Source organism: Argiope bruennichi, chromosome 2 (genome assembly GCF_947563725.1).
Source record: "Argiope bruennichi chromosome 2, qqArgBrue1.1, whole genome shotgun sequence".
Classification (NCBI taxonomy): Eukaryota; Metazoa; Arthropoda; class Arachnida; order Araneae; family Araneidae; genus Argiope; species Argiope bruennichi.
Window position 1 is genome coordinate 49,938,795 of NC_079152.1, and position 10,712 is coordinate 49,949,506.

Below are 10,712 nucleotides of genomic sequence, written 5' to 3' on the forward strand. Positions count from 1 at the left end.
TTGAAAATATGTTAAGCTGCAATCTGCAACTGTTTTTTCCCCATGCATTATAAAAATGTAAAATTAAAAATAAGAAATCGCTGAAAGAACATATTAGAATATTGTTCGTCAGAAGAAAAATACAAAAAATTCCTTTACCTTTATTTTATTTTTTTGCTTGTATGAACATTGTGATTAAAATTTGAGTTCATTTTTCTGTATACTTGTATTTCATTTCAGTTCTTTCATATTTTAAAGTTAGAATTTTGTAATCTTATTTCCATTCACTTCCTGATGATCTAGGATTAATAAATTAGGCAGGATAAATTATTTATATGCACAAAAAAATGGCGCAATCGAATAATTATATTCAAATTATGTTTTGTTTTAAAAATATTTGATATTTTTGAGAAAAAAAAGAATATCGTTCTAAAATTACCAATAAAATCATTTCAATAAAACACAAAAGATTGAGTAAGTAACAGAGCATTATTATAACCTCTAAATTACATATTTATCGACGGTATTTCATTATAATATAAAAACCAAATCAAAAATATAATGATTCAAATATGGCAATTCTGTTCCATTCGACTTACAGGCGAATTTTAAATTTATACTCTTGTTGTAAAAAGAAGAAAACACTTTCTGCTACACACAATATTGATTGATATACATACAGAATAAAACTAACGAAATAAATATATCGTTGTACGCAAAATTCCACAATTCTCAAACGGGGATCGAGGCACCTAATGGGTTCACTTTCATCCACTTGACAATGTGATTTGTCAAAATACATCTCCAATTTTCGTCCAAGTGTGCACTAACATGATATGTACCATTTGATGACTTAATTATTTATTAACTAATGTTAAATACATAATGCAAAATATCAGCTACTTTTAATCAATGATGAAAAGAAAAAAATTATCACAAAATTGTGACAGTATTCACATTAAATTAAATGATATATTGGGACGATTTCTGTCTCTTAAAAATAAGCATCTAATTATCATCGGTAAAGATAATGTTAGTTCCTTTTATTTGTCTAAATATGAGACATTTTGGGGAGAAATAGTAAATTTGAATGATAGAGTTTGAGAATGTTTAGGCAAATCTAAAAATAATCAACTTCAACAAGATTAATTATGTATTGTTTTAATTTAAACAAAAATCAAATATTGTCAACAGTGTTTCCATTCTTAATGTGAATTGCATAATAATCACTTCATTTTTATTATAATAAACGTGATAATAAATACAATTATTATTACATTTTAGATCCTAATTGATTTTAGAATGGCCTCCAAATCATTGTTCGAAGGTCTTCCACTGTGATGTTTGATACAGACTTTAGAAGCAAACGATTTTTTTTATGTTCTTTGTTCGGTTTTGTATAATCCGTTGGTTGTTTCATAAATTTTCTTTAAGATTTCCAAATACATTTTTTTTTAAATTTAATTATGTATGCTTCCATCCAAATAACGAACACTAGAATTATAAATAATAATCTGACATTAGAAAAGTTTACGACAATTTTAAAAAATATTAGTATAGATAACTCCAAATGTTTAAGCATAGCCTAATACATCTAAACTAAGCTCAAAACTCTTAATTTTTTAAAAAAATTTTATTATGTTTAACCTAACATACTCATTAGTACAATAATTTTAGAATCTTTAGTTGCATCAAATAATTTATAAATTTTACATACTTTTAATACTTTCAATTCATCGTCCATAGCTTGAACCAGATTTTCACATTCCAGTACTCTTTGCGATTCATTATAGTTTTTCGAATTCCGATATTGTAAATTTTCCTTAAAATTAATATAGTTCAGATTTATTAGAATTTTTTTTCAGAGTCACTCGAATCATGCTTGGGATTGGTTTAAATTAAAGGAAATTTACATTCGTTTTTATATTCGAATTGAGTTTCATTTCAATATTTAATCTTCGTGAATGATCATAATCTTTGATCGAATAATGACGATCTGAGTTTTAATAAATTAAGATTGTCATTAGTCGATCTTAATTCGATTGAATCGTGATTTTCCAACTGGAAGGTAATAAAATGTGACTACACTGGAATTTTTTTTTTTTTAAATAGCTTTTCAATCCTTTTTTTATTTGTCGATATTTTCCTAAGTCGTAGTTTAGATTTTGTTTCTTTTTTCTGCATTTCTTTTTTATTTTAGCTTTTTGATCGTTCAAAGACGGTTAAATATTCATCTATTATGGAATTTGAATATACATGTTTTTGCTCGAAAAAATCGTTACACCTAGGGATTGCAATACCGGTATACCGGGATACCGAATACCGGTATTTGGAGCCATTTGTACAATTTTTTAATACCGGTATTCACAAGTTTAAATACCGGTTTTTTGGTATTTACTAGAAATTTTTTAAATTGTCTCCATTATATGTTCAGGTATTGCGAACATAGCAAAATAGTATACGTTTTTGTTTTTATATTTCCATAAAGGGCGAAATTAATTAGCTAATTAATGGCTTAATTAATTGCTTAAATCTAAATTAGAGAAACATGGATTATCCCTCAAAGAAAATATTGTATCCATAAAGACTGATGCAGCAACAATTATGAAAAAAGTTGGAAAGGTGATTGGTGCAAATCAGCAGTTGTGCTATGCACATGGAATTCAATTAGGACTAATAGATGTATTATACCAAAAAAATAAAGAACAGAAGAATCCAAATACTGTGGATATAGAAACTTCGGATTCCAACTTTGAAAAGAGTGAGAGTGATATTGACAATGAAGATAATGACAATGTAATTGTTGAAGAAGATATTGCTAATGAGGATGAAATATTAACCTATCAAGAATTGCTTTCTATAATTTATAAAGTTCGAAAAATTGTTAAGATATTTAAACGTTCCTCTATAAGAAGGATATGTTACTTAAATATATACAAAGTGAAAATAAAACAGAATATATGTTAATATTAGATTCTAAAACACGTTGGAACGTTTACTCCTAATGATGGAACGAATTTTGAAACTGAGAAATCCAATCAAAAAAGCAATAATCGACTTAAACCTGTAAATTAATTTTTCAGATAGTGAATTCGACTTAATATCCAGAACTATATCAGCTCTACTTCCAATAAAACTGACTACTGAGGCATTATGTCGGAGAGATTCTAATTTATTAACAGCTATGCAACAATAAATTTCATGTTGTAGTCACGGAAAGAACAGCACACATCACTATCTGAAGAATTATATATTACATTAAAAAATCGCACAGAAGAAAGGCATACCGATATAGAAAATGTCTTATGGTATTACATAATTATAGTGATTTTAAAACTGAAAATGAAAAAGAAGAAAAGAAAAGAACCAATTCAAATCTGATTAAGTTTAGAGTAAATTTTCTTAAAATTCTTTACCCACAAACCTATCCCCATTCAGAAGAATTCGGTTTAATTATCGAAGATTAGGTCACTACTGTCGATAATGAAAAGGAATTGTCTCTTGAACAAAAATTAGAATAAGCGATAAATAAAAAAATTTCAACGAACCAAAATTCAATGCAAAAATTAGCTATATCCAAAACCATCCGATGAGAAATCGATTTATTTGACGATGAGGAATTTAGAGGTAAATACTTGGAAAAAGTATATCGCGCATTGCTAACAGTACCACCAACTAGCGTAGATGCCGAAAGAGCGTTTTCGACAGCTGGTAATTTTTACACAAAATTACTTTTCAGGATTAATGACAGTACAATTGATGCATTATGTTTTTTTAGATCACATTTTAAAAATTTGTAATAGTACCACAAACTGAATAGTGATATTTACACTTTTTTTGTGATTTAAATAAATAAGATGTTTCTTTACTTTTTTGTGATTATATACTATTATAATTTATAAGTTACAAATTATTTTTTGTGATATTTACACTCTCTAACAAAACTGGCAAAAAAAAAAAAAATCACCTGTGTTTTCTTTCTTTTTCTAAAATTTCTAATACCGGTATTAAAACCGGTATCCCGGTATTAAGATTTTAAAAATACCGAATACCGGTATTGAAATTTTGGTCCGGTATTGCAATCCCTAGTTACACCATTTTTGCTTTTTGCGTGAAATGTTAATTTCTCGATTTTTTTTAACAAAATATAATAGCCTTCTGTAATACTAGCGTAACTTATGAAAAATATCAATTGTTTTGCAGTTTATTATGTTTTACATTTAATATAAAAGTATAGATGATTATTAAAAATTCGAAATGATGCGAGAACCCTTTCCATCCTATCTAAAAAAAATTTCTCGACTTGCACATTTCTCGAGAGTTGTATTCGCATTTGTTGTGCATATGTATAAAAGATTCAAAACTTCTGCCTAGATTTTTTAATTCCTAAAGATTTAGATAGCTTCCAAATGGTTTGTTACAGAAATCAAGTCTATTATTTATTACATGCTTTAATTTTTTGCCTTCTTTGAACTGACATTATCTAAAGCAGTTAAATGCATCAGATTTGTTTTTCATAGGATTTGCAACAGCATACTTTAAAAAACCATCAATTATATACAAAAAATAAAAATTTCCTTTTTAAGATTTTGTTGGGTTGATTCACACAAATCAAAGTTGACTTTTTAATATTTATTTTATCAATAGATTTCAAAGACGCTCTAAATTTTTTGTTACGTTACATGTAATGCACAATTTTACATTTCCAACTATAAAGTTAATAACAAGAATACATTTACTCATTTTTAAAGTTAAACCGAAATTTATGGGTCCAAATTTTCGCTGAATTACTTTGGCGTTAATACTTCCACTACATATTATTTTCATAAGTAATTCCGATACAACATAAATTTTTAAATCTCGGAATTGTAATAAATATTTACCTTTACCCTCACACTTATTATTATTATTATTATTTTCATAATGCTAAATAATTTTAAAACCCGCAATATCAGTCTTTGCACTACTAATTTAATTTCTAAGCATGCTTAGTGCTAATAACAAATTCTTTAAGGTTATTTTAAGAAATTTACCACTGCATAAACATAGAAAATTGCCTTACCGATTTCACAAATTTTCGAAGCCATCTTCCTCTCTGATCAAAGCTTTAAAATGGCGGCAATTCTTCAAATTCGGGAAGCATTCTTCTTTACAGAAGTACGATGTTGCGATTGACTCCACCAGCAAATCGTCAAAATCCACTTGTGGGAAAATTGAATAGCGCCCGCTCTGTTGATCTTAATACTACGTTAAGGATCTAGAAATGAGGACTTTGTTTACGAAGATAACTGATTTTTTCTATTCTTTTCTACACATCTGTAACAGTTGATATTGTTTACAACTTGCGGGAGTAGTCACCACAAAACTTTCTAGCATAATCTCTAATAGGCGTTATACCGGAGAACGCTTTACATAGTATTACGGTATAATAGCTAAGATATATTAACTTTTGGAGTGATTTTAGCATTTTTACTGAATCTATCGTGTCACCCTTGGCGAGTTATTTGGCGATTATTCCTGGCATACTTTAATAACATGCAAAAATAGAATTTGCATTTTAGACATTTTTCTCAACGGATTGGCACAAAAATTCGACATAAAACTGCACTTGTAATCATAAATTCTCGTAACAAATTTTACATATTTAAGTCATTGTGTTTTTGAATCATTGCGTTTACTTATTTCTTAAAGTACAGACCAACAGGCAATCAACCCTTTATTGGATTTGGCTCAAAATTTAAAAGATGTTTACACTATAGATGTTAGATCTCTGTACCGAATTTTATCTATGTAGCTCTCTTCGTTTCGTAATTATTGTGTTAACTTATATTCGAACAGATAGACAGACAAACTTCCTCTGAATGGAATTTGCTAAAAAAATTGGCAGGAATTTGATAATTTGTTGTAAATACTGTGTACCAAATTTCAATCTACTAGTTCAAAGCATTCCTGAGTTATTTTTATCAAAGAAAGACAGACATTTTCCAAAAATGTGTTTTTCGAACTCGGAGATTCTAAAATATAAAGATTCATTCAAATCTCGAATTCGAATTTTTTGACGATTACTATACTTTTTCTATATTACGTACACGAAAAAGTAAGAATTTACAATATTTTCAAGTTGAAGTACTTACCTTTAAATTCCTTCGGCTTGTGCAGACCAGTTTCACCACTAATTGAAGACATTGGTCAATTTTGCAATATAGACACCGAGTATTGTATTCCCACCCTTCTCTATCTTCTGCAGTATGTTTCTAGATTCACTAATCAGTGACTTCCAGTATTTGTAAATATGATTCGATATTTATTCATCCTCCAGTTTATGAAAAAGTTGCACCAAATTATCATACTTAAAGGACAGTTTAAGTATTAACTGAAAGCACAAAAGATATTCAGCCGTCTCAAAATTGGCGCCGCAAATGAGCTATTTCTTTTTGTATTTGTCGGCAAAATATTCCGATCGTTTCCTCATTTTTATTCACAGAACCAGTTGATTAACGATCCTTGCCATGCTCTTGATTTGCGTTCGAAGTTTGAGTTTGGTTTCATTTAGCTTAGTTTACTTATGTTATGTCTGATTTCGAAATATATTTGAAGGATTTACCAAGCTGATTTTCGTCATCTGTATTCAATAAGAGAGGTAAAAATTGGTCTTCAACTTATACTAACTAATAGTGTTATGTATTTTCAGCCATTTTAACCTTCCCTTTTCTATAGAATCTGGCGGCTGTTCGATTCTTTAATCGGGAATAAATTCTCAACAGCTTCTGTCAGTCAGAAGTATTTTCGTGTCTACTTTTCATTGGCTATAATTGTGTCCAGTTTTGGAAATATAAGTTGCTGCCCCCCCCCCCTTTCCACTTCAGTATTTGATAAATGAAATTCGACGACTAACACGATTCTGGTTTGTCGAAGAATCCCTTTAAAAATTTTAGTTGAAGCTTTTCTAGTCCATAGGATTTGTTCACATGGAGTGTATAATTTGATAAGAAGAAGAAGGGGGAAAGCTTTAGTTAAAAATATGATTTAGTTAAAAATTCACCAAAGCTTTAGTTAAAAATATGATTATTAATTGTATCTTGCCTTTGTAAATAATAACTATCAATGTATGCATTGTAGACTGAAGTATGAAACCATTTATAACGCATGAATATTCCACATCAAAAAATTACGAAGAATTTATACTGCATAATGTCATCCCTATTAATATTTCACTCCTTTTTCGAGCAGGTTTTATTTTCAATTTTAATTAGTTCACTTTAGTATTCAATCCAATGAACCATTTTTAGTTTGAAATTGATTAAGTTGATTTTATTTTTATTTCTTTTATCACGAGACAATTTATTAAATGAATTAACATCTAGTCGACGTATATGTTTATTTTTATTACTTTTTTTTTATTTCTACGTATATGAACATTTTAAGGTATTTCAATTCTAGAGAATTACTTTTAGAAGTATAGTTTATACATCATCCGTAACCTGGCAGAATAAGGTATAGCCAGGGAACATGAATTAGAGGTAGGTGTCCTTAATCAGCATTATTCAAAAACTAATAAATCGATACTAGTTTACAAGAATTGCTTTCTGTGCATGGATTAGTTGGCTGCTTTCTCCCAAGCAAAATACATATGTTGGCCAGTTTCCTCCAAAATTATTCTTGGAAGGCAACTTTCTCCAAGAATAATCCTGGAATCTTAATCATATTTCTATCAACGCTCCAAGACTATTTTTAATGAATAGAACATTCCACTCTTTCATGATATCACGTCTTGATTTTTGAATTCACTACCTAGATATGAATGACCAACTGAAATTATAACTATCAGCACTATACATCTCGATTCTTTGTTGATGAGACGAAACTAGCATATTTCTGCTGAATTTCTTCAAAAATAAAAATTTTAAAGAATCTCTCCACCCCCCACCCACCCTGCAATAATAATTTCCCTTTCTAAGGTAATAATTTTTACTTTTTCATATATGATGTATAACAAAGAGAAAGTATTGCAATCGTCAAAAAACTGAATGGTTCATTTTGAGTTTATGGCACAAGAGCCATATTATCTGGCCATACTGCGACCCACACCCACACACCCCAAAAAAATTCAAAGTTGAGATTTTGATACATTTCGTTTTGTACCTCTCTGCAAACGGGTTTTAATTATGTTAACGTCCCGTTTTAAAGCAACACTAGGGCTACTTTGGGACGGACCTCACAATTTTGAACCGCGGTCAGATGATGAGGACAACACCTAAGCTAGCACCCCCTTCCAAACTTCCACGCCACACCAGCGGGAGGAAGTTCTGAATACGTGTGTGTGGGGGGGACGGAATTACGTCTCTCTACCTGTTTGTGAATATCATAACTCAAAAATGCTTTGAGCGAGATGCATGAAACTTGTTATATGGACTTAACACCAAATTTTTAGATTTCTGTCAAATTTTGAATCAGAAGTTTGACCAGCCGTTGAAATTATAGGAGAACACAATAGCTACAAAACATAAAGAACTAGATTATTAAAATTTGGCACACAGATTTAAGATCTAAACTGTAAATCCCACATCGGTCAATGGGGTGACCGTCTGACATTCTGTATTTTCACAAACAAGTCATAATAACTCAACCAGCGGGTGTCGTCTCCTCAAAACTTTCTAGTAGTAAAGGTGTTACCCCAAGAACGCATTGCAATACAATATAATGGTGTACAATAGTTACGGAATATTAACCTTTAGCGTGAATTCAACATTTTTACTAAATCTATCCTGTCATCTTGGCGCGTTATTTGGCGATTAATCCCTGCATGTGGTTAATAGTATCTGAAAACCGTTTTTCCCATCCGACAGAAACAAAAATTTGATCCTAAACTATACTTGTAGTCATAAAATCCCATATAAAATTTAATGTATTCAAATAATCCTGTTTTTGTGATATCGTGTTTACATGTTTCTGTTTGTTTGTTGTAGTTGTTTCTTATGGCACTTGCCATGGGCAAGCCCGCTGTTCGAAGACAGCCGATTTAAGCCGGGGGGGGGGGTGCGCCTCTTGTATCTATAGTAGCGCCATCTAGGGCCAAGAGAACGACTTAGCTACACACACGTCACAACCCTTTTTACAGGGCGGACTTCATTCACCCAACCACAGATCGTAATTTAGACCTGAATCAGAGAACGATCACTCCTGATCCAGTACCCCCAGTGGTATTACTCTCGACATGGAGGACTTTGTGACCACAACAGATTTATACGCGCGTCAGCCACCAAGCACGCGGGGAATCTTCGGCCGGCGGGGTTCGAACTCGCAACCTAAGGGACGCGAATCCGACGCTCTACCAACCAGGCTATCCCGGCCTCTTACATGTTTCTAAAAGTACAGACCGACAGACAATTGACCCCTCGTTGGATTTGATTCAAAATTCGATAGGTGTCTTAATTATAGTAATTATGTTAATTCCACGTGCCGAATTTTATCTATCTTGATCTTTCCTGTTTGCAATTATCGTGTTAAATTATATCTCAAGAGCTGGACAGATAGACTTCCTCTGAACGGCATTTGCTCAAAACTTGATAGAAATCTATAAATTTGGTATAAAGACCTCATACCAAATTTCATCCATTTAGCTCACATCATTTTTTAGTTATCTTTGTCACAGACAGACAGGTACGCATATTCCAAAAATATTTTTTTCAAACTCAGAGAGGTAGGTGAAAAACGGGGAAATTCGTCAAAATCTGGAGTTCAAATTTTTTGACGATTACTATACTTTCTCTATACTACATATAGGAGAAAATAAAAACGCAATGACTTAAATAAATGAAATATGTGATATTATGACTACACTTGTAGTTCTATGTCAAATTTTAGTCTTGAAATATTTCATTTTCCTTGCAAATACAACCTTGTTTGGACTTGCATACATTTACTTGTTTCACCTACACTTTTCATTTCTGATCTCGTACTGCTCTATGAAAAATACTTCTTAAAATATAGTTCACCTACTTTTAAAGTTTGACCTATGGATTCAGACACACCCTGTGTGTGTATATTATATATATATATATATACACACATGGCCGAAGACAGAGAAGTCACTTTGAATTTTTAACTCTTCGTTTTATTCCATCCCGGCAGGCATGATTTATGTACAAGAAACGTGGACAAAGCACCTCCGCACACAACGGGGCACAAGAGCAGATGACAACGAAAAAGTGCAAGAGCGAGATAATATTTTCCGCAGTGCTTATACACTATGAGATTCTGACAGGGATTTCCTTACACATGTCGAATTAGGCAAGGGAATGATAGGGATCTTTAAAAAAAAATTTGCTTGGTCGACAATTTTTTATCCCTTCACTCGGTTGGTTGGTTGGTTTGGGTTTTCTGGCACATGAACCATACTTGATTATGCTGCGCCAAGCAAATGGTAAAATCATAGACGAAACTATAAAACAACACATGATAAAATATAAAAGCAAAGGTTATCAGTATACAAATTCCAAAAATTAAAGTACAAGGTTAATAAATTTAAATGAAACAGTAGTGCGGAAAACGCATTACAATGAAGCAATGTAAAATCAAGTGTGAACAAAAGTTAAAAGTATTAAATACAGGTGTAAAAGCCAATGGATTTTAAAAATTTAAAAATGTTTGGGTGGAATTTTTCACCCACCAGGTCTTGTAAAATTAATGACGATGACTTAAAAAAGTATAGATGAGAAGAAATAAAGGATGGG

General features: G+C 31.1%; 1 protein-coding gene across 1 annotated transcript in view; it reads right to left on the reverse strand.

Moving 5' to 3' along the window:
* Positions 1-5,295, reverse strand: part of LOC129960369 (lactadherin-like) — a 137,215-nt gene extending 131,920 nt beyond the window's left edge. The window contains exon 1 of the mRNA XM_056073787.1: positions 5,042-5,295. The gene's annotated coding sequence lies outside the window, so the exon portion shown is untranslated. The remainder of the gene's footprint in view (positions 1-5,041) is intronic.
* Between the last annotated feature and the right edge of the window lie 5,417 nt (positions 5,296-10,712).